This window comes from Canis lupus, chromosome 13, assembly GCF_048164855.1.
Source record: "Canis lupus baileyi chromosome 13, mCanLup2.hap1, whole genome shotgun sequence".
NCBI lineage: Eukaryota > Metazoa > Chordata > Mammalia > Carnivora > Canidae > Canis > Canis lupus.
In genome coordinates this window covers 43,415,789-43,439,926 of record NC_132850.1, presented here as the reverse complement: position 1 = coordinate 43,439,926, position 24,138 = coordinate 43,415,789, and the positions used below count along the sequence as shown (strand labels likewise).

Genomic DNA, 24,138 nt, shown 5'->3' with positions numbered 1-24,138 from the left:
TGATATGTCACAGAGTAACCACCACGAGACCTCATTATAGTCTTCCTACCCACGATGCACTCTTCTCTGCATTGACATAAGTTACCCCGCACATCTGCCCCATCTCGGGAGGTAGGGACTAGTTCTGCTCTTCGTTTATCAGTGAGGAAACTAAGGCATCATTTACTCATGGGCCACTGGCAGTTCCTGAGGTTCAAATCTAGGCAGTCAAGCTGAAGACTCTGAATACTTAAACTTTCCTTCTGCTGCCTCTTGGACATCCACAGGATTGGGAGGACAGGAGAGCACAGTTCACTGGTAGTCAACCGTAACAGTATATAACTCAGAAAACTTTAGTAGCAAAAAAAGAAAACCCAAGTCAAAAGGGCTGACGCCCAAAGGAAATTGATTGGTTCAAAACAGATGAAAAGTCCAGTGATAGGTCTGGCATCAGGCATGGCTTGATCTAGGATTCAAATGATGTCCCCAGGATCCATGTCTTAGCTCTGGGTTCTGCAGATTGGCGTCATTCTCAGACTGTTTACTGGTCCCAGTATTCCAGGAACACTTCCTCCGTATAACCAATCAATGGGGGATCTTTTCCCCAGAATTCCAGCAAAATTGGCTTTGTGCATCACTGACTCTGATTAAAGTAAATGCCCAGATGGGCTTCCTGTTGACTAAATCCAGCATCTCCTTCTGTGTAAGACTAGACTACATTTCTCAGGCTCTCTTATGGTTAGATGTGGCCATGTGACCCATCCTGGCTGATAAATCTGAGTAGAGGTGAGATGATCCTGAGGCATCCTTTTCTTTCTGGCTGGCAGGAGTGGAGACAGCCCCGGGAGTGATGTCGAAGCCATGTATATTGACGGCTGGATCCACCAAAGAGAAAAAGCCTGGGTCTCTGAATCACTGTATAGGGGACAACTCACCTTCCAGTTAGGACTCGATTCATGTGGGCAAGAAATAAACCCCTATTACATTAAAACCATGGGGATTTTAGTGTTTAGTTTCTAGCTTCATTTTTAATGTTTTGGTTTTGGTTTTTTATTTTGTTTTGTTTTATGAAACAGCTTGCCGGTGTGGCTAGAGTAATGGAACACACATAAACCAATTGGGGTCCATCCCCGGGACAAGGAAAGGGGCTCTCCACTAAGTCACATAGCTGAGAACAGGGATGAGGTGGTTTCTTGGAGGAGCTTCAGTTATTGGTACTAGAAGCTGATGGGGATGCTAAATGATGAGCCATAAGGGCAAACTGGGGCCAGGAGGCTGGTGCCAGATCTCTCACCTAGGATATGTGGGTGTGGTACCCAGCAGCCTTCTGAGACAGCTGGTCTACCCCTGGGAGGCCCTGCTTCAGCTCCTCAGCCATCCTGTCTTGCCAGCACCTAGCGTAAGACTTCTTAGCACAGGATACCTGCTGAGCTCTGTGGGCAAAGGCAGATCGAGGATGAGCCTGGGCCTTCACAGAGCCTGTGCCCTCTTGGGGAAAGGCAGGCATTCACATTTATGCTAGGAATTTTGATGGAAGTTTTAGCAAATGATTGTGTTCATATAAGCCAACCAAAGCCCCAGCCATATCTAACCTCAAGTTTTATTTAGTTTTTGTTGTGAAAATGACTGTGCTTGTTGATCTCTCTGAGGGTTGAGATCTGTTTTTCTTTCTTTTTAAAGGTTTATTTATTTGAGAGAGAGTGAGTATGAGACTGAGAGAGCATGAGTAGGGGGAGGGATACAAGGAGAAGCAGACTCCCTGTGGAGCAGGGAGCCTAAGGTGGAACTCAACCCCAGGACCCCGGGATCATGACCTGAACCGAAGGCGGGTGCTTCACTGACTGAGCCCCCTGGGCGCCTGAGGTCTATTGCTTCTTATCACAAGACTGGGAATCAAATGCATTCTTTTCCTTTGCTACGGTGAGAGGCAAATGCACCATTTTGGAGTCTGCCCCTTTTATTCTCTGTTCTTTATATTATCTCAATGTAAACTTAATGTATCTTCCACCGTCACCAGCTTCCTCTCTCCTTCTCCTGCTTGAATAGGACAGAGGATGGGATGCTTGGAGCCAACTGGCAGGAACCCAGGACTGTTGTGTCTGATTTACAAGTGATATTTATGTCCTATTCATTCCCAACAATGGCACAAGCCATTCCCCAGGACAATAATAGAGCTGACACATCAATATGGAGTGGTTGTGACTTCATGAAGACCTTTGAGAGGTTGGGGCCAACAATAAATCAGCTGCTTCCTAACTATTCATACATTCAGTTCATTTTTTTCGATACATGTTTACTGATGACCTACTATGTGCCAGAGGCTCTTCTAGGCGCATTGTCTTCTTTCTGGCCCGGGGGTCAGCAAAGTATTTTCTTTTTAAGATTTTGTTTTTAAATGACCTCTACACCCAGTGTAGAACTTGAACTCACAACCCCGAGATGAAGAGTTGCATGCTGCACCTATTAAGCCAGCCAGGAGCGCCAGCAAACTTTCTCTGTAAAGGGCCAGGGAATAAATATTTTAGGTTTTGTAGGTCCTAAGTCCTGTTGGGCAGCTAGTACCCTCCGCCACTGTGATGCAAAAGCCACCACAGACAATGTGTAAACTGAATGGAGTTTATTGTGTTTCAGATAAAACTTTATTCACCAAAGCAGACAGTGGGCTTGGTTTTGCCCTGTGGGGCCTCATTTATTGATCCCTATTCTAACCTAATTCTAATCACATTTCAGCCCTATCCTTTATGAGATTTTGTCTTCCTTTTCCTCCCAGAATAGCGGAGCAGGAAAGCCAGGAGCACATCCCTGGATCAAGTCAACTGAGATCTGATTCCAAAAGCTCTGCAGTCTCTCATTCAGTAACCATCATAACAACGACAGTACTATCAGCAGTAGTGACCATTATACAGCTGTTACTGTGCCAATCAGTGCTTATAACCACTTTTCAAAGAGTAACTCATTTTCTCTGATTAGAGAAATGGATTGGCCCTGATAAAGAGGAGGGAACGAAGGTAGACATATGTGTGTATATATATATATATGCAAACACTTGCTTTCAGCTATTGTTTTTTAGTATCACATATATTTGGTGAGATAAGTAATACCTAGTATTCCCTGGGTTCTTACAAGGTGCCCGATGTTGGGTGGGGTGCTGTTCATGCCTCATCCCACTCAGCCTCCCTGTAGCCCTCTGGGGAAGGTACGATTTTTTACATAAAATGGATTTTTTATATCCATCTTCTAGCTGAGGAACTTGGAGCTTCAAGTGGGTCAATGACTTGTCCCATCAAGCAAGTGTGGACTTGGGACTTGTTCATGCCTCCAAAGGGTATCTCTAAACGGCTTTGCCATAAGAACTTGCTCATGTTAGAGGAGGATTAATAAAATCCACCAGATAAGAGTGTGGGTTTCACTGTGATTGTCTTTTATTTTTAATTATTTTAATTCCTGTACCGGGGTGAGCTTCTTGGACTGCAGGCCGTGAGGTGGCCAGGTGTCTGGTGCTGTGGCATTCTGGTGACTGCCCTTTGCGAGCACAGTGCCTTAGAGGCCTCATTAAATCAACAGGACAATGGGACGCATTGAGACACAAGTGCAGCTGCTCCGCGGAGGAATGTGGTCTGGGGCTTGATCAGGGGAGTGGGCGGTGGGTGTGCTAGGCAGAGGGCACTGGGCCTTCCCTCCGTGGACAGCTGACAGCCTCCCTGTGAGCTGGGAAGAGTGGTCTCACCCACAGAGTAGATCTCGAAAGCTGCCTCTTTTACTGTCTTTTTGTTGTGTGGCTCAAAAGAGCCTCTCAGCTGGGGTGATTGCTGTGGACAAAAGGGAATCTCCCTAAGTGGGGCTGAGCAGGCCGCCTGGCCAGCCCTACTCAACTCAGGGGCCTCTACTGAGCATGGATGTGGAGTAGGAATTGGAGTGCTTGGGTCTCCTGGACATTTCACACAAAGGTTCTCCTGGGTCACGCACCTGTCTTGAGGAAACACCAAGCCTCCAAGTAAGTAGGTTGCTTGGTGGCTGCCTGGCCTCCTCCGGGTGCAGCATGCCCTTGGTGTTATGTGGAAAGAGAGGTTTCTCTGTTTCTCTCAACTCAAAGTTATAGAAAGCCTCAAATGACTCTTTTCTAGATGCAGGAGCTCAGATTATTGGAGAGATAGTGGAAATTATAATGATTAGGTTTCAGAAAATCTGAACCTTAGATTCAGTTCGGTCCCTAAAACACTATGAACCTTGGATTGGTCTTCTCAGCCATTTAGATCCTAGCACCTTAATCTGTTAAATAATGGGGTTGACATAGACTACTTTAAAAATCCCTTTATAAATGTGATGTCTGCATATCAATGACCTTAGAAAAAAATTTAAATTGTTTTAGATATTGCTAGAGAGAAATCATAATGTGAGAGGAAAATAAAAGTATATCTTATACCTATAGCAAGATCTGTGGATTGAGACTGGTCATAAATCTTGGGGTGGAAATGGAAATATGAAAGAATGAAAGCCAGTTTTTTAGTATAAGTATGTCCCCAGTACAGCATAGGAAAAAAAGATATGGGGGTGCCTGGGTGGCACAGTCGGTTAAGGATCTGACTTTTGGTTTCAGCTCAGGTCATGATCTTAGGGTCATGAGATAGAGCACTGTGTCGAGCCCCATGTCAGGGTCTGTGCTCAGCAGGAAGTCTGCCTGAGATTCTCTTTCCCTCTCCCTCCTGCTCACAAGCACTCTCTCTCTCTCTCTCTCATAAATAAATAAATAAAATCTTAAAAAATGATTTGCTGTTTATCTGAAATTTAAATTTAATTGGGTGTAACTGGGAGTCCTGTACTTTTATTCGCTAAAGCTGGCTACCCTATCAGGAAGAAAAATTATAATATTCTTAATCGAAGGAAAGAGAAGGAAAGGGTCACAGAGACACAAAAGAAACAGGCCCATTACACAGGGAAGCTGGCTGTAGATCCTTCAAGGAGCATGTGTTATAAGGTAGCAGTCTGGAGGAGAGACTGTCACTTGGTCCCCGTTCTTTACCTCTTCTTTTATCCATGACTTTTGTAATGCAACTTTGTAGAACCCTCCCTGCTTGACCTTGAGCTCTGGCATAGGTTTGGCTCTTGCAAATGTGATGCCAGCAGAGACTTGAAATTGTCTCAAGTAATGAGATTTGATCTTCTGATCCACTGCCACAGCCCTGAGAATGTGCCAGGCACAGCCTGCTGAAGAATGAGGGACAAGTGGAGCAGAGCTAAGTTATCCCAATAGCCTTAGCCGCAACCAGTCTACATCAGCTGACAGGAGGCTGGACTATCAGATGCTCAAATGAGCCGAGACAAGATAGCGGAACCCCCAAGCCAAATCCCAGCTGAGCTCAAATGTGTCAGCAGCAAATGCCCATTGTTATATGACAACGAGGTTTTGTGGTTATTTGCTATGACATGGACTCTGGGAACTTCTGTGATAGCTCTTCACTGTCAAGCACGTGCCTAGTACAACTGGGACCTCCCTCCAAGGCAATTCTAGAGCTTTCTAGGATGGATTGTAATTGGCTCTAGCAACTATGGGAACTGACAAGGGAACCAGAGAACTCTGGGACACACTCCTGGGACTGGACCAGAGCCAGATAGACTTGAGGCTGCGGCCCCAGAGATGTGCCCATCGGCAAGTCAATCCTCTGTTGGACACAGGGCAGTGCTCTGCGACTGGAAAGAACATGAATGCTGATCAGGAGCACACAGCCGATGCAGGAGAAGTTGAATTAGCCTGCTAAGTCTTAGAAGAGATGGTGGGAAAATCCATTGATCAAGCAAATCCATGTGTATTGCTTGTTGTAGTAAAGGACACCGCTCGGTTGACAGTCTTAATAACATCAGAGACAGGAGGCGCTGCCTCAAGGCAAGAGATTTAAGGTGTTTGGAGGTCTGACATGTGGGTCTTTCAGAGCAGGGTGCACGTGGGTGCACCTGGAGATTCAGTGGTGTAGGATGGGTGCACACAGCAGGGTGAGGTTCAGAAGTGAGCTTTGGGGAGTAAGCAGTGTTTTGATGACCCTGGCTGGGAATTCTGAGAAAGGGCCTATCTCTTGTTAAGTAGTCTATTGTTCGGATAAATGGATTTTCAGAAAGTTCCTGGAACAAACAACTGAGTTGTTTGGATCTTCATCTTCCAGGACTAGAAATTTCTGAAATAGTAAAGTCGTGTTGATACCAAGTGTGGCAGGGCTGAGTCACGCTGCCAGAGACCATCAGCTATGTTGTGGTGGACGCTTTCTATTCTCTAGAGTCAGTCAAACCCGCGTCCCCACTGAATGGGCTGGGAAGTTATGAGACTTCTCTTAATGTCCTCCCTGCACTGGTACAGTGAGGATCGTGATAGTTCCTTTGGGGAAGTGTTGTTGTGAAGACCAAAGGCGCGGAAGCAGGGGATGTGCTTACACAATGCCAGGTTTGCAGGAAATGCTCGCTAAACAGAGACCATTTCCAGATTGCAACCACCAGAGAATCAAATGACTTTAGCAACAGCTCTGAGGTGTAAGGTTTTGATTAATCCAACTGCTGGAGTGAGAAAGGAAGAGAATGTAACAGCTCTGCCCAGAACACATACCTTGGCATCAGCAATTGAGTTTAATGTGTGAGACACCTGGATAGACTGAGAAGGTGAAAATTAAAATGACATATATACAATTTCATGAAAAGAAACTTTTAGTATAATAAATCATTTCTGTAAAGCTTGACTCAGAGATCTCCTACAGTAGAATATACAATAATTGTTTACTTTAGAATTTCTAGAAGGAATACAGTCCATTGACTCATTTTGGACTTCTGATGGTGAAAACCATAAGATAACAAATCTGTGGTGTTTAAGAGTTTATTTTTTTTTTACTTAATTATATTCTTCATTTTATTTTATTTATTTATTTATTTATTTTTTATTGGTGTTCAATTTACCAATGTACAGAATAACCCCCAGTGCCCGCCACCCAATCACTCCCACCCCCCGCCCTCCTCCCCTTCTACCACCTCTAGTTCATTTCCCAGAGTTAGCAGTCTTTACGTTATGTCTCCCTTTCTGATATTTCCCACACATTTCTTCTCCCTTCCCTTATATTCCCTTTCACTATTATTTATATTCCCCACATGAATGAGAACATATAATGTTTGTCCTTCTCCGACTGACTTACTTCACTCAGCATAATACCCTCCAGTTCCATCCACATTGAAGCAAATGGTGGGTATTTGTCGTTTCTAATGGCTGAGTAATATTCCATTGTATACATAAACCACATCTTCTTTATCCATTCATCTTTCGATGGACACCGAGGCTCCTTCCACAATTGGCTATTGTGGCCATTGCTGCTATAAACATTGGGGTGCAGGTGTCCCGGTGTTTCATTGCATCTGTATCTTTGGGGTAAATCCCCAACAGTGCAATTGCTGGGTCGTAGGGCAGGTCTATTTTTAACTCTTTGAGGAACCTCCACACAGTTTTCCAGAGTGGCTGCACCAGTTCACATTCCCACCAACAGTGTAAGAGGGTTCCCTTTTCTCCGCATCCTCTCCAACATTTGTTGTTTCCTGCCTTGTTAATTTGCCCCATTCTCACTGGTATGAAGTGGTATCTCATTGTGGTTTTGATTTGTATTTCCCTGATGGCAAGTGATGCAGAGCATTTTCTCATATGCATGTTGGCCATGTCTATGTCTTCCTCTGTGAGATTTCTCTTCATGTCTTTTGCCCATTTCATGATTGGATTGTTTGTTTCTTTGGTGTTGAGTTTAATAAGTTCTTTATAGATCTTGGAAACTAGCCCTTTATCTGATACGTCATTTGCAAATATCTTCTCCCATTCTGTAGGTTGTCTTTTAGTTTTGTTGACTGTATCCTTTGCTGTGCAAAAGCTTCTTATCTTGATGAAGTCCCAATAGTTCATTTTTGCTTTTGTTTCTTTTGCCTTCGTGGATGTATCTTGCAAGAAGTTACTGTGGCCGAGTTCAAAAAGGGTGTTGCCTGTGTTCTTCTCTAGGATTTTGATGGAATCTTGTCTCACATTTAGATCTTTCATCCATTTTGAGTTTATCTTTGTGTATGGTGCAAGAGAGTGGTCTAGTTTCATTCTTCTGCATGTGGATGTCCAATTTTCCCAGCACCATTTATTGAAGAGACTGTCTTTCTTCCAATGGATAGTCTTTCCTCCTTTATCGAATATTAGTTGACCATAGAGTTCAGGGTCCACTTCTGGGTTCTCTATTCTGTTCCATTGATCTATGTGTCTGTTTTTGTGCCAGTACCACACTGTCTTGATGACCACAGCTTTGTAGTACAACCTGAAATCTGGCATTGTGATGCCCCCAGATATGGTTTTCTTTTTTAAAATTCCCCTGGCTATTCGGGGTCTTTTCTGATTCCACACAAATCTTAAAATAATTTGTTCTAACTCTCTGAAGAAAGTCCATGGTATTTTGATAGGGATTGCATTAAACGTGTACATTGCCCTGGGTAACATTGACATTTTCACAATATTAATTCTGCCAATCCATGAGCATGGAATATTTTTCCATCTCTTTGTGTCTTCCTCAATTTCTTTCAGAAGTGTTCTGTAGTTTTTAGGGTATAGATCCTTTACCTCTTTGGGTAGGTTTCTTCCTAGGTATCTTATGCTTTTGGGTGCAATTGTAAATGGGATTGACTCCTTAATTTCTCTTTCTTCAGTCTCATTGTTAGTGTATAGAAATGCCACTGATTTCTGGACATTGATTTTGTATCCTGCCATGCTACCGAATTGCTGTATGAGTTCTAGCAATCTTAAGGTGGAGTCTTTTGGGTTTTCTATGTAGAGTATCATGTCATCGGCGAAGAGGGAGAGTTTGACTTCTTCTTTGCCAATTTGAATGACTTTAATGTCTTTTTGTTGTCTGATTGCTGAGGCTAGGACTTCCAGTACTATGTTGAATAGCAGTGGTGAGAGTGGACATCCCTGTCTTGCTCCTGATCTTAGGGGAAAGGCTCCCAGTGCTTCCCCATTGAGAATGATATTTGCTGTGGGCTTTTTGTAGATGGCTTTTAAGATGTTGAGGAATGTTCCCTCTATCCCTACACTCTGAAGAGTTTTGATCAGAAATGGATGCTGTATTTTGTCAAATGCTTTCTCTGCATCTAATGAGAGGATCATATGGTTCTTGGTTTTTCTCTTGCTGATATGATGAATCACATTGATTGTTTTACGAGTGTTGAACCAGCCTTGTGTCCCGGGGAAAAATCTTACTTGGTCATGGTGAATAATTTTCTTAATGTATTGTTGGATCCTATTGGCCAGTATCTTGTTGAGAATTTTTGCATCCATGTTCATCAGGGATATTGGTCTGTAATTCTCCTTTTTGGTGGGGTCTTTGTCTGGTTTTGGAATTAAGGTGATGCTGGCCTCATAGAACGAATTTGGAAGTACTCCATCTCTTTCTATCTTTCCAAACAGCTTTAGGAGAATAGGTACGGTTTCTTCTTTAAATGTTTGATAAAATTCCCCTGGGAAGCCATCTGGCCCTGGACTCTTGTGTCTTGGGAGGTTTTTGATGACTGCTTCATTTCCTCCCTGGTTATTGGCCTGTTCAGGTTTTCTATTTCTTCCTGTTCCAGTTTTGGTAGTTTGTGGCTTTCCAGGAATGCGTCCATTTCTTCTAGATTGCCTAATTTATTGGCATATAGCTGTTCATAATATGTTTTTAAAATCGTTTGTATTTCCTTGGTGTTGGTAGTGATCTCTCCTTTCTCATTCATGATTTTATTAATTTGAGTCTTCTCTCTCTTCTTTTTAATAAGGCTGGCTAATGGTTTATCTATCTTATTAATTCTTTCAAAGAACCAACTCCTGGTTCTGTTGATATGTTCCACAGTTCTTCTGGTCTCGATTTCGTTGACTTCTGCTCGAATCTTTATTAACTCTCTTCTTCTCCTGGGTGTAGAATCTATTTGCTGTTTTTTCTCTAGCTCCTTAATGTGTAAGGTTAGCTTTTGTATTTGAGTTCTTTCCAGTTTTTGAATGGATGCTTGTATTGCGATGTATTTCCCCCTTAGGACTGCTTTTGCTGCATCCCAAAGATTTTGAACGGTTGTATCTTCATTCTCATTAGTTTCCATGAATCTTTTTAATTCTTCCTTAATTTCCTGGTTGACCCTTTCATCTTTTAGCAGGATGGTCCTTAACCTCCATGTGTTTGAGGTCCTTCCAAACTTCTTGTGATTTAGTTCTAATTTCAAGGCATTATGGTCTGAGAATATGCAGGGGACGATCCCAATCTTTTGGTATCGGTTCAGACCCGATTTGTGACCCAGTATGTGGTCTATTCTGGAGAAAGTTCCATGTGCACTTGAGAAGAATGTGTATTCAGTTGAGTTTGGATGTAAAGTTCTGTAGATATCTGTGAAATCCATCTGGTCCAGTGTATCATTTAAAGCTCTCGTTTCTTTGGAGATGTTGTGCTTTGAAGACCTAATCGAGTATAGAAAGAGCTAGATTGAAGTCACCAAGTATAAGTGTATTATTATCTAAGTATTTCTTCACTTTGGTTAATAATTGATTTATATATTTGGCAGCTCCCACATTCGGGGCATATATATTGAGGATTGTTAAGTCCTCTTGTTGGATAGATCCTTTAAGTATGATATAGTGTCCCTCTTCATCTCTCACTACAGTCTTCGGGGTAAATTTTAGTTTATCTGATATAAGGATGGCTACCCCTGCTTTCTTTTGAGGACCATTCGAATGGTAAGTGGTTCTCCAACCTTTTATTTTCAGGTTGTAGGTGTCCTTCTGTCTAAAATGAGTCTCTTGTAGACAGCAAATAGATGGGTCCTGCTTTTTTATCCAGTCTGAAACCCTGCGCCTTTTGATGGGATCATTAAGCCCATTCACATTCAGAGTTACTATTGAGAGATATGAGTTTAGTGTCATCATGATATCTATTCAGTCCTTGTTTTTGTGGATTGTTCCACTGAACTTCTTCTTAAAGGGGAATTTTAAGAGTCCTCCTTAAAATTTCTCGCAGAGCTGGTTTGGAGGTCACATATTCTTTCAGTTGCTACCTGTCTTGGAAGCTCTTTATCTCTCCTTCCATTTTGAATGAGAGCCTTGCTGGATAAAGTATTCTTGGTTGCATGTTCTTCTCATTTAGGACCCTGAATATATTCTGCCAGCCCTTTTTGGCCTGCCAGGTCTCTGTGGAGAGGTCTGCTGTTACCCTAATACTCCTCCCCATAAAAGTCAGGGATTTCTTGTCTCTTGCTGCTTTAAGGATCTTCTCTTTATCTTTGGAATTTGCAAGCTTCACTATTAAATGTCGAGGTGTTGAACGGTTTTTATTGATTTTAGGGGGGATCTCTATTTCATGGATCTGAATGCCTGTTTCCCTTCCCAGATTAGGAAAGTTTTCAGCTAGAATTTGTTCAAATACATATTCTGGCCCTCTGTCCCTTTCGGCGCCCTCGGGAACCCCAATTAAACGTAAGTTTTTCTTCCTCAGGCTGTCGTTTATTTCCCTTAATCTATCTTCATGGTCTTTTAATTGTTTGTCTCTTTTTTCCTCAGTTTACCTCTTTGCCTTCAACTATCTTCTATGTCACTCACTCGTTCTTCCAACTCGTTAACCCTCGTCGTTAGGACTTCTAGTTTGGATTGCATCTCATTCAATTGATTTTTAATTTTACCTGATTAGCTCTAAATTCTGCAGTCATGAAGTCTCTTGAGTCCTTTATGCTTTTTTCTAGAGCCACCAGTAGCTGTATAATAGTGCTTCTGAATTGGCCTTCTGACATTGAATTGCAATCCAGATTTTGTAACTCTGTGGGAGAGAGGACTGTTTCTGATTCTTTCTTTTGAGGTGAGGTTTTCCTTCTAGTCATTTTGCTCAGTGCAGAGTGGCCAAAAGCTAGTTGTCTTGGGAAAAGGAGAAAAAGAGGAGAGAAAGAAGGAAAGAGAAGAGAAAGATGAAAAAAAAGGAAGAGAAAAACAAAAAAAAAAAAAAAGAAGAAGAAAAAGAGAAAGAAAATAAAGGAAAAAAAGGGGGTGGGGGAAGAAAACAAATCAAAAAGCAAAACAAAACAAAACTAAACAACAACAAAAAAAAAGAAAGAAAGAAAGAAAGAAAAAGAAAGAAAGAAAGAGAAAAAAAGAACCACGGGGGAGTATCTTCTGATTCTGTATACTTTGAGTCCCTTGACTTCCTCTAGAACTTGTCCGTCTAGCTGGTCTTCAGGGGGAGGGGCCTGTTGTGCTGATTTTCAGCACAACTGTTAGCAGTTGGGGGAGCTGCTCTGCCCCCGGCCTGGTGCAGGGCTCAGTGGGGGTTGTTTACCCCGTGAGGCCCCAGGAGGAACAGCCCCAGTGGCGGGGCCAGCTCTGGAGCCCTGGAGTCAGCCCCCGCAGTAGCTCCAGAGCTCTCCGTCTGCAGGGCCTGGGGGGTCTGGGGCGGGGCTGCTGATCTGCTCAGCTCGGGGCAGGAGCGTCCTTGCTGCCCTGGGCCCTCCCTGCCTCTGCCTGTCCCGGGGGGAGGCCGGATTCTGGGCTGTGTCCCGGCGCCCTGTGCTCCGGACCCTGCGCTGTTGGATTCGGGCTCCCGGCTGCGCAGCCCCCTCCGCGGAGCCGCCCCCGAGCCCCTCCGAGCTGCTCCTGGAACCGCGCCGCCCCCTCCGCACGGAGCCGCTTCCTCCGCCCGAGCCCCCCCGAGCTGCTCCGGGTCCCCCCCCCCCCCCGTGCGCGCTGCAGCCCTTAGGGAGCTCGGCGCACTCTCCCGGGGCGCAGGTCCCTGTTAGTGTCCCAGGGAGCCCGAGGGCATCCTCGCCCTCCTGGGTCCTGCTCCAACTCCCTGCAAGCCCCTTTCCGCCCGGGAAGGTCGGTGCAGCTCCTGCTTCTCCGGGACGGGGCTCTCCTGTCCTGGGGACTCTCGCCCCGGCCTCAGCCCGGCTCCTCGCGGGGCCCCTCCCCCTTGGACGCCTTTTGTTCCTTTAATTCTTTCCCCCGTCTTCCTACCTTGATAGAAGCGCTAACTCTTCTCACTGTAGCATTCTAGCTGTTCTCTCTTTAATTCTCAGGCCGAATTCATAGATTTTCAGGATAATTTGAAGGTTTTCTAGGTAATTTGGTGGAGACAGGTGATTTGGGGACCCTACTCTTCCGCCATCTTCAGGATGTTCCCTGTTTAAGAGCTTATATGTGTGGTAATTTGTTTCAGAGGTGAGAAGATACTAAGATGGAGGATCCATATTTTTAAAAAGTATTAATAGGTCCTGAGACTAAAACATTTGAAAAGTATAGCCCTAGAGGATCTAGATAAACACTATACGAATGAAAAAGAAATAGGGAGAAAGGCAAAGATGCAGCTGGGGGCCATGGCTCAAGAGCGCCAAGGGCCCTGTATTTCATTTTTCAAAAGTGTGGATGTGGTTACTTGTCTGCTTTGTTTGTTTTAAAATTGTATTTATTTTAGATAATCTCTACACTCAACATGGGGCTTGAACTCACAATCCCGAGATCAAGAGTCACATGCTCCTCCAACTGGGCAGCCAGAAGCCCCTGTCTGTTGTTTTGATTTTTGTTTTAAGCAGGGCAGCACTTTTTTTTAAACCAAAAGGGAGCTCAACAGATAAAATCCACAGAGCTGGCACTGCTTTGGTTTAAGTAAGAAGGGCAGGAGCCCCTCACCATTCCACAGACGCTTAAAAGTTCCCTTGAAGTGCAGTGTGAAGACTCCTGCTTTAGGCCAGGGTCTCTGGATCTTAAGTCACGGTAGCATTTTCCCCCCATGGATCACCTTGGGGGAGGAAGGATTCAAAGGTGATAAAGAATGGAGATCTGTGTCTTTTGCCCATTTCATAGACAACGCCAACAAGCACATGAGAAAATGCTCCACATCACTTGCCATCAGGGAAATACAAATCAAAACCACAATGAGATACCACCTCACACCAGTGAGAATGGGGATAATTAACAAGGCAGGAAACAACAAATTTTGGAGAGGATGTGGAGAAAAGGGAACCCTCTTACACTGTTGGGAATATGAACTGGTGCAGCCACTCAGGAAAACTGTGTGGAGGTTCCTCAAAGAGTTAAAAATAGACCTGCCCTATGACCCAGCAATTGCACTGCTGGGGATTTACCCCAAAGATACAGATGCAGTGAAATGCCAGGACACCTGCACCCCGATGTTTCTAGCAGCAATGTCCATAATAGCCAAACTGTGGAAGGAGCCTCAGTGCCCATCGAAAGATGAATGGATAAAGAAGATGTGGTTTATGTATACAATGGAATATTCCTCAGCCATTAGAAACGACAAATACCCACCATTTGCTTCGATGTGGATGAAACTGGAGGGTATTATGCTGAATGAAATAAGTCAATCGGAGAAGGACAAACATTATATGGTCTCATTCATTTGGGGAATATAAAAAATAGTGAAAGGGAATAAAGGGGAAAGGAGAAAATGTGAGTGGGAAATATCAGAGAGGGAGACAGAACATGAGAGACTCCTAACTCTGGGAAACAAACAAGGGGTGGTAGAAAGGGAGGTGGGCGGGGGGTGGGGGTGACTGGGTGAGGGGCACTGAGGGGGGCACTTGATGGGATGAGCACTGGGTGTTATTCTATATGTTGGCAAATTGAACACCAATAAAAAAAAAAAAAAAAAAAAGAATAGAGATTTGCAGAAAGACAGGATGGGGGTAGGGCCTGACTTAAAGAAATGAAGGTTGGCTTGAAAATGAGGTGACTGAATTGAGAAGTATTTTAGGTTGAAACTCAGTCATATCTGTTGTTGAATGAACACTGTGGGTGAGGAGGGAGGGTAACTCATGCCACCCCCCCGATTTCTGTCTTAGAGGACTAAATGACAGTGACTAACATAGGGCTTTTGAGCCTACTGTTCCTTTTGCCTTGAGTGCTCCCATTTTCCAAACAGATAAAGAAGAAGCCTCTGATAAAGTAAGACTCACAACTCACCTTGTGGAGGATGGTGTGATGGTTAATTTTATGCATTAACCTGACTGGGCTGAGAGGTGCCCCCCAGTTGGTAACACATTGTTACTGGGTGTCTCTGTGAGGGTGTTTCTGGAAGACATTAGCATTTGAAACTGTAGACTGATGAGGGCTCTTCCTCACCAGTGTGGATGGGTATCACCCAGTCCACTGGAGACTAAGTCCACCCAGTCTCCAGTCCACTGGAGAGTATGAAGGTACAAGAGGGGTGAACTTGGTCTCTCCTTGAGCTGGGACACCCATATTCTCATGCCTTTGAACACAGTCCTGCCGGCTCTTGGTTCTTTAGACTCAGACTTAGACCATTGGCATTCTTGGCTCTTTGGCCTTCAGGTTTTGGCAGGACCTACACAGACATCTTTCCTGGGCCTCCAGCTGCAGTTGATGGGACTTCTAAGCCTCACAACCACACGAGCCAGTCCCTCCTAATAATTCTCTTTCCCTGTGTCTCTACGTGTCCTCTTGGTTCTGTCTCCCTGGAGATCCCTGACTAATGTATATAGTTGTCCAGGTTCTTACCCTGTGGAGGCCGAGAAAATTAAGGCCATTCCACTTTAAGTTCAGCGTTATCACAAGTACAGCCATCCCAGGCCCCTGTGAATAAGAGCTGAACATTACCTTACTTCAGTTACAGGAAGAAAACAGCTTACAGCTTAACGTCCTAGAAAGCCCCATATTAGAATAAAAACAGAGCCCGAGCCAAGGGCAGGAAGCCCCTATTAGAATGAGAACAGAGCTCAATGCCCTTGAAGGCCCCATATCAAAATGTAAACAGAACTTGAGAAATTCTCGCCCCCCCTCCTGGAGGTCCCCTAGACCAGCCCTTAAAACGAAGCTGAAACCCACCTCGGGGTCCAAGTCCCTGCTCTGCTGTGTGGGGTATACTTGGACCCAAGCTCGAGCTTGTAAATAAACCCTCGTGTGTTTGCATCGGTGTCGGCTCCTCGGGTGGTTTCGGATTTGTGATCTTGGGCACAACAACCCTAGTCATTATGACTCAGCCCTGAACTTCAGGCTGTGAGAGTTCAGCGTCGAGAGGGTAATAGCTGGGCAGGAGTAACAAAACCATAATGTAGGTATTATTTTTGAGTGTTTATAATGTTCCTGACTATAAGGAATCAAGGAAGGTCTAAATATCCCCATTCAGAGATGAAACTGAATTTTTGAGGGGCCAGGTATCCCTCCTGTTGGGAACTTGATATGGGATACAGTCAGGTTTTGAACCCAGGGCTGTAGGACTCTAGAGCTCGGTTCTTCCCACCAGCACAGGCTGTATCTCAAGGCAACACCCCCAACTTTGTTAGGTTGTGTCTCTCAGCAGCAATTGCAGGTTGCTGGAGCCCCACCCACGTCCCTGGGCCTCCCTACATTGGTGCAGAGGCCTAACTTCCAGCTGCTCTTCCTGCATTGCTTTCCCGAAGGCTGCTCCATGGCACACAGAACAGACGAGAAGTGTGGAGATCGAGGGCAGGGGGCGAGGACGAGTGAACTTGGGGGAGGAAGGGGTGCTAATCCACACACCTCCATAGATTTCAGCCAGGGCCAGCAAGACTTGGTGTGTGAACACCCTAGCTCTCTGGGGGTGTAAATCCAAGACTCGCGTTCCGCAGTAACAGGGCTTTTAAAGCCTCCTTGTGCGTATGAACACTTATGGTTTTGTTCAAAATCCTATTCTGACTCAAGTAGTTTCCAGGCGGGACCTGAGACCGGATGTCTCTAACCGGATCCCAGGCAGTGCCAGTGGCTATGACCTTGAAAAGCACCCAGCATTTCCTCACTGGCCTCCCAGATCTTACTTTCCTGGTTCCCACAGGGTATTTCCCACTGTCCTAAATGTACCTGAGTCCTGGCCTCAGGGCTGCTGTCTGGAGAACTCAAACTAGGGTAACACTTTATGGAGTTTGCTTAGTTATTGACCTTCCATCAGGCGGAAGCTCCTAAGGTGCATTTAGCTGAGTAGCACAGAACTTATTTGCAACTCTTGGGCCCCAGGCCAGATTTCGGCTTGCCCTCCCCTCCCCATCACTCCTCCCTCCCTTTCCTTTCAAGGCCTTACTTGATGTTTATTTTAGCCAAAGTCTAAAATCAGAGGTGGGTGAGTCACAGCACCTGGCCTGGGTAAGTTCGAGGTATTTTGGAGCCCAAAATACCTGGGCCGTATATGTATTGCCCACAGTTGCTTTGGGAGCTACCTCCACCTAAGACAGAGATCATATGGCCTACAAAGTAAAAAGTGTTTTCTCTCTTGTCCTTTACAGGAAGTTTGCTGATGGCCAGAACGTCATAAAAACAGGTGATTTGCTCCATTCCATTTCTCAATCCTCCTCTCACCCAACCTGGAATAGCTTCTTCCTGAAGGCTTTGCTGCCTACCAGCCTCAGGTTGGTGTTAGGGGAAGAGCACTGGACTAGGAGTCAGGAGCCTCCTGGTCTGAGTCCTGGGTTGTCACCTTCCACCCGGAGGATGATGGGAAAATCAGCTCTCTAGAGCTCCGTGTCTCCTCTGTGAGATGAAGGGCCACCCCAGATGGGAGTTGTAGGAACTTGCCGAATCAAAAGAACCACCTAGGCACTTCCTAGAAACAGGTTCTCGGGCTCCCATCTTGACCCTAATGAGCAAGTGGGGCCAGGGTGGGGCCTGCGAATCTGCACATTTGCCAAGCAAGCCCGAGAGCTTAGGAACCACTGATCTAAACCATTTCCAATGAACTTCTGGTACTAAAATGTCATGTGGCTATAAATAATGTTAGTGAAATGGACCTCCTCTGTGGATATACATATTTGTGCATGAATATTTTTATTTGTGCTGTGTTGCTGGTGAAGGAGCTGATCTTATGATTGTCTCTTTGAATCTTTCAGAAGGGGTGTGGGACGTCCCTTGAGGTTACAGGTTTTCCTTGTAGACTGTGTTGCTTGAAGAAGCCTTTTATTTGTTTTAAGGACTACAGTACTATTTATACCATACCTGGGGGAGGATGGATAACTAACCGAAGCTTGAGAGTCTTACTCTTTCTTGTATTATCCAAATGTTCATTTCTGTGTTCAGAACGAATGAGAAGAGATAGGAATAGATTAGGGTTCTCCACCAGGGGTGGTCTGTGCCACCCAGCATCTAGTAGGTAGAGGCTGTGGAACACCCTACAGTGCACAGCACAGCACCTACAACAGAAGTACCCAGCCCTGAATAGCAACAGCCCTGAGGTTGAGAAACACTGGATTAGACCTGGCTACTCATTAACAACATTTTTGAGGGTGTGAGTGGACTTAGAGGACTGTACTGAGTGCCCAGTATTCCTACTTCCAGCACTGTCTCTTCTGTGAAGACTTCCCAGACTTCACGGAACTCCGAGAGAGGCAGCTCGTTTTCACCTTTCTCCTGCAACTACCAATCACACCCTGTGGCAAATGTTCATTTGTCTTCTCTCCTCTATTATTCAACTTCTCCAAAAACAAAGGACGAATAGGATCTCTATAGACATGTAGAAAGAGAATTATGATGAAGGATTGCCTCATGTGATTATGGAGGCTGAGAAGTCCCACGATCTCTGTTTGCAAGCTGGAGACCCAGGAAATCCAGCAGTGTAGGCCTAGTTCAAAAATGTCAGAGGTAAGGAAGAAATAGATTCCTACATTCTTGAGAAGAGGAGCTATTTGATGGAAAAAAATGAAGCTATAGCAGCTCATTTCATACCAAAATAAGTTCATAGATGTTAGCATTTAAATATAAAAATCCAAAATCATAAGTGAAAGAGAAAAATGTACATAAATAGTTAAGTGATTCTAGAGAGTGGATTTCCTTTTATTAAAAAAAAGATTTATTTGTTTTTTTGTTTATTTATTTATTTCAGAGAGAGAGAGAGAGAGCACGTGTGCACAAGGGCACGTGCGTGAGTGGAGGGAGGGGCAAAGGGAGAGACTCTTTAAGCAGACTCCCCACTGAACACCAAGCCTAATGCAGGGCTTGATCTCATGACCTTGAGATAATGACCCCAGCTGAAACCAAGAATCAGACACTCATCCGACTGAGCCACCCCTAGAGAATGGATTTCTATGAACAAAAAAAGGTGAAAGAAATATTAATAAAACTGAGGACAGTTGTCATAAATATTAAGGACAAAAATTGAATAACAAATATAATAAGCACTTATATCCAAAATATGTTATCACGACATTAATATCACATTAATAAGAAAGCACAGCCTAATATGAGGTGAAGAACAGAGAATTTGCAACCATGTTATTTGATAAATATGGTGCTATTTGATAGACACACAGATGTTTAACTTTATTAGCCAGTAAAAAAATATAAATAAAAAGAGATATAATTTCCAACTGTAAAATTTTAGGCAAAGTTTCAATAATAATAATAATTTTAGAGAAGGTATAATATATAGATTATTTATGTATGTATGAACAAGTGTAGAAATAATTGAAATAAAGTAAATCCTTCAAAATATTAATTCTGTATCATCCATGGATGAGATTATAGGTGATTTGAATTTTCTTTCTTAATACATCTTGGGGGGCATTTTGTAACAAGCAAATATTTATTACGTTTATATGTCATACAAGAGTAGTTTTTTAAAAAAGTTCTGATATCATAAAGCCATAGAATTACTAGAATATCATTTCTGAGAAGCACAGGCCATTTTTCAGATGGAAAAACGAGGATCTAGAAAGTGCGTTGCTGTCCCTGTAAAACTGGCTGTCAGCAGCGCTATTAGAGACGGCCTTAAAATGATGAAAGACAAAGAAGAGGTGCTTATTAGGGTCTCACCAGCTGCCTGGACAGCAGCTGAAAACCCAAAGGATTTTATAATTTGCACGGAGGTCACTTGCATGGACATCCCGAGAACTGGAGATTGAATGTTATACTGAGTAACGAAAACAAGACTGTCACTGAGTGAAAACCTGAGTTTTAACATTGACCTGTTATCTCAGAAAAATCCAGTTATGTGCTACTTTCAACTTATTGGTTGATTTGTCTTGTCAATTACCAGGAGTCCCTGCCTCCCTGCCACCCCATCCTCTCTTTCTCTGTGTCTGCCTTCAACAACATCTAAGGAAAGGCCTTTGTCTACCAGGCACTGTACTAGGAACCGGGCAATTTAAAATGAGAGAATAAATAAAAATGCCCCTCCCTGCCCCCGCCCCCACAAAGATGTACAGATTGCATTAGTAATGATTTCCCCGATTTTGCCCTTGCAAGTGGGTAAGTAAGCTATTACCACAGGGGAAGGTTGAGACGCGTGCTTGGGATCTGTTTGTATGCCCTGCCCACAAGATGTTCTGAGAATCTACAATTATTTCAAAATAAAAAGTAAAATGAAACAAAAAAAAAATAAACAACCACATAATTGTTAGAGGCAAACATGTTTTAAAAATGATTAAAGAAAACAATTTAGATGAGACCAATTCCATTTGACACTTCATGAAATGGGCAGTCTCCATTCCCAAGGGTCCAGAGAATTGCAAAATGGGGTGGAAGGTAGGAAGGTTTTTTTTTTTTTTTTTTTAAAGATTGTATTTATTTGGGATATATATAGAGAGAGTCAGCAAGCATGTTGGGGGGGGTGGGGGGCAGAGGGAGAGGGAGAAGCAGGCTCCCCACTGAGCATGCAGCCTGATGTGGGGCTCCATCCCAGGATCCCTGGCTCAACTGCTGAGCCAGTCAGGCGCCCCAGACAGTTTAACTTCCAGACAGGAAGCTTTTATAGGACAGAGAACGAGCAACAAGGAAATAAGACTAGAGCCGCGTTGGCGGTCGGCTGACCTGATGGAATGTTTCTGGCCACATGGAGACATCAAGGGACATGACAGAGACCTGAGTGTCAGTGTGCCCACATGCCCCCTTGGGCCTGAGCAACTCTAGCTCCGGCCTAGCAGTTTATTCCCACACGCGAGTACAGGTGCACACAACAGGGCGGACACAGGGGCGGATGGACTGTCTCAGCTCCTGTGGCTCTTCTTGGGGCTGTAAATAAGGGACTTGTGAGCCAGCAAAACAGAAGGTGACATCTAATTCATAGACATCTGGGACCGGGATGTGTTTCTGAAGGTCACCAGGCATCTGCGGATCACCAGTGCATTATGGATAGAGGCTAGGGGGCCTGAGACAGGGGGTGATTAATGTTGCAGGACCCTGACATAGTGCTGGCCGAAGTCCCCAGACTTCCAGGTACTGCAGCAGGGACACCCGTAGGGACTCAGGGACTTGGACTCGTCCTCAGGCTCTGGGATGCCCACAGGTCCCCGCCGGCCTCCCAGCCTCTGGAGGCCTGTCCTGGTCCGCTCGCCACCAGATGGCGGTGCGACACAAGCATTCGGTCACAGGCCTGCCCTGGCCTCGCCGGTGACCCAGGAAGCTTTGCCTCTTGTGTTTGTCTAGGCACCACAGCGGGCCTGCTGCCCTGACACAGACATAGCACCTACACCATGACACAGGCCAAGAGCTGAAGTCAGAGGAGGATGTCCGGGTGACGCAGCTGTCCCCACCGTGTTCTCTGCCTAGCTGCCAGCCTCCCTCCCGTGGATGTCGCACACTGTGCGTGCGCCGTCAAGACAGTGTGTATCTGTCCCTACGGGGAGTGATGCTGATAATTTCACCTTTGGGGGCTCACTTCCTGCCAAGGCTTATGAGGTGCCCACTGTTTCTGCTCTATCATGGGGCTGATTGGAGGGGCCCCAGCCCGGGCCATTTCCTTGTTGTTTGCGAGCATCAGTTTGAACCACACTAAATGGCTGTTTTTCTTTTTTTTGTTTACATATATTATCTAGTTTAATCCTCATAATATTATAGATATTATTGTCCCCATTGTAAAGATTCAGAAGTGCAAAATAACATCCCAAAGGATACCCAGTTGGAGGTAGCAGAATTGACTTAATGGCTGTTTTTCTTAGGTAAAAATTGAGCAAATATAGGAAATATCATGTGTGTTACCTTTAGATGCATTCTTTGCATTACCTTCAGCCTGCGTTTTCTTTGGCAGAATTTCTTTAAGCGCTTGTCCGTTTTGGAGGAATTGGTGGACTAAGCTGTGTAATATATAGCTCCTCCCTGGGCTCGTGCTGTCCCTGTCACGACATGTTCAAGGCATAGACTGCGGCACCCTGATGCTGGGGGCTCTCACGCCTTCCCCAGAGCTCCTATATGCCTTAAGAGACCAACGATCCCCTGACAGCCCCCAGGTGAAGGCCTGATGTCAATCCAGATGACTAAAACCTTATTTTTTTTCTCCTCTTATTTTCAGATAAAAAAATGTCACTCGATCATGATATTCCTGTGACTGCAAATTATTTTACCATCCAACTTGCTCATTTTATAAAAGAGGAAATAGGCCAAGGCAAACCTCTTTCTTGGGAGGCAGGTGAAAATTTAGTTTTATACAACCTTGAACCACATAGGACCATGTGCCGCCTCACCAACATACTCTGACTACCCTGAAAATGGGGCAGGGGAGAAAGCTTTAGAAGAATCCTAGGCCCGAATTATCTATGGGACACCTACTTATGTTGTCCCGGGTACAAATCTTATCCTATTGTCCCCAAAGTTCCAGAGACTTTCACTTTGATGCTAGGATTAGAGATTTTGTGATGTGATATAAAATTACCTTTTATCATTCCAGCCTCAGGAGAAATTGTGCTTTTCAAGGAAAAGTTCCCTGAGTTCTTTCAGCCCCTGAAGCAGGTCACATATCACCAGGTTATAAACTTCCTGAAGGCAGTGGGTGTGTCTAATTAGTTAAATGTCTCTACTTCCCTCAGTGGCTGGTTCAGTGTCTTACATCTAGAATGTGGTTAATAATAAGTGCTTACAGAGGTGGATAGAATTTCCATGTAAGACATTTGATTTTGGACAACGGCTTCCTGAATTGAACATTGTTACCTGTAAATGTGTGGTAGGACACAAGGGAGGACTTCTCCCTTCTGAGCTCTACTGTGCTCAGTCCAATGGAACTTTCTGCGATAATGGGAGTGTTCTCTATTTGAGCTGTCTGATGCCTTGGCTGCTAGCCACAAATATCTTTTGAGCACTTGAAATATGGCTAGTGAGATTGAGGAATATAATCTTTAATTTTATTTAGTTAAATTTTAAATTATCATATGTGGTTAGTGGCTACACGTAGGACAGCATAGAAAATCTGGATGGTAAATTATTGAGCTGTAGTCACTTCGAACTTTAACACTTGTCCTTTCTCTTACAATGATCTCCATCAAAACACCTCGCCATTTTGTACCTCCTCATCATCAAATGACTGCCCAATTTTCTCTCTTATCCCTTAAGACTCCAAGGAAATGTTCTTTTTCCTAAGTGCTTATTTTGTTCAAAAGTTCATCATCTAAACAACAACAATTACAAAAAAATCTAAAAGCAACCAAGAAAATAACATTACGTGAAATATAGAATTGATCCTATCAATCTCTTAGGGAAGATGTGTCCTGGGTCCTTCCAGAGGGAGCAGTGACAGGACCATTTTGAAGCTGGAGCTTCCAGCTGAATGAGACTCCAAATATTGGTTTCTCTTTAAGGGAAAATGTGTAATCTGATCTTTTAAAAAATACATCCATATAGTTTCCTTTGACAATGAAAAGGTTAGTATTGAGTCATTATGTGCTTTATTTCCTGGATTCAGTTCCTTGAATATGTAGTTACCTGTTTAACCCCCACTCATTCTACAAGAGGTGACTTCATCATCACCTCCTCAGGATGAGTGTCCTGGTGTCCCTCACTAATCAGATTTCCCTAGGACACTTTCTCTTAGCATCTGGACCCCTCCTCATAGGGTTGTTGTAAGGACAAGTAAAATAATGCACAGCGAGCACCTGGTGATTCAAGCCTGACATACACGCTCCTCGCATACTAGTTGTCCCCTTCCTGTACTGGAGGCACTCTATCCAGATGGACAACCTGAGCCACGGTGAAGTTAATCAATACCGAACCTTGGGTTTAAGAAGCAAGGCAAAATTGTCAACAGATGAAAGGATACCAAGGTTACAAGTAGGTCAAGGTGGGTACTACGAACAGGCTGGGATGTAAGTGTAGAATAAGGCAGAGGACGTGGTTCAGGTCTGTATCTGGGAAAGAGAAGAGATTGCTGTGCATTCATTGTGATTCAGAACTACCTAAATGGAAACTAAAGGATATGTGCAGGACCA

The 24,138-nt window shown here is 44.3% G+C and overlaps 1 long non-coding RNA gene across 2 annotated transcripts in view; it reads left to right on the top strand.

Annotated features, from left to right (window-relative positions):
- LOC140603001 (uncharacterized) overlaps window positions 1-19,295 on the top strand; it is a 39,066-nt gene extending 19,771 nt beyond the window's left edge. For both annotated transcript variants that reach the window (XR_012006027.1, XR_012006026.1), the window contains one exon: window positions 17,242-19,295. This is a non-coding gene — a long non-coding RNA (uncharacterized lncRNA). The remainder of the gene's footprint in view (window positions 1-17,241) is intronic.
- Window positions 19,296-24,138: the final 4,843 nt, after the last annotated feature.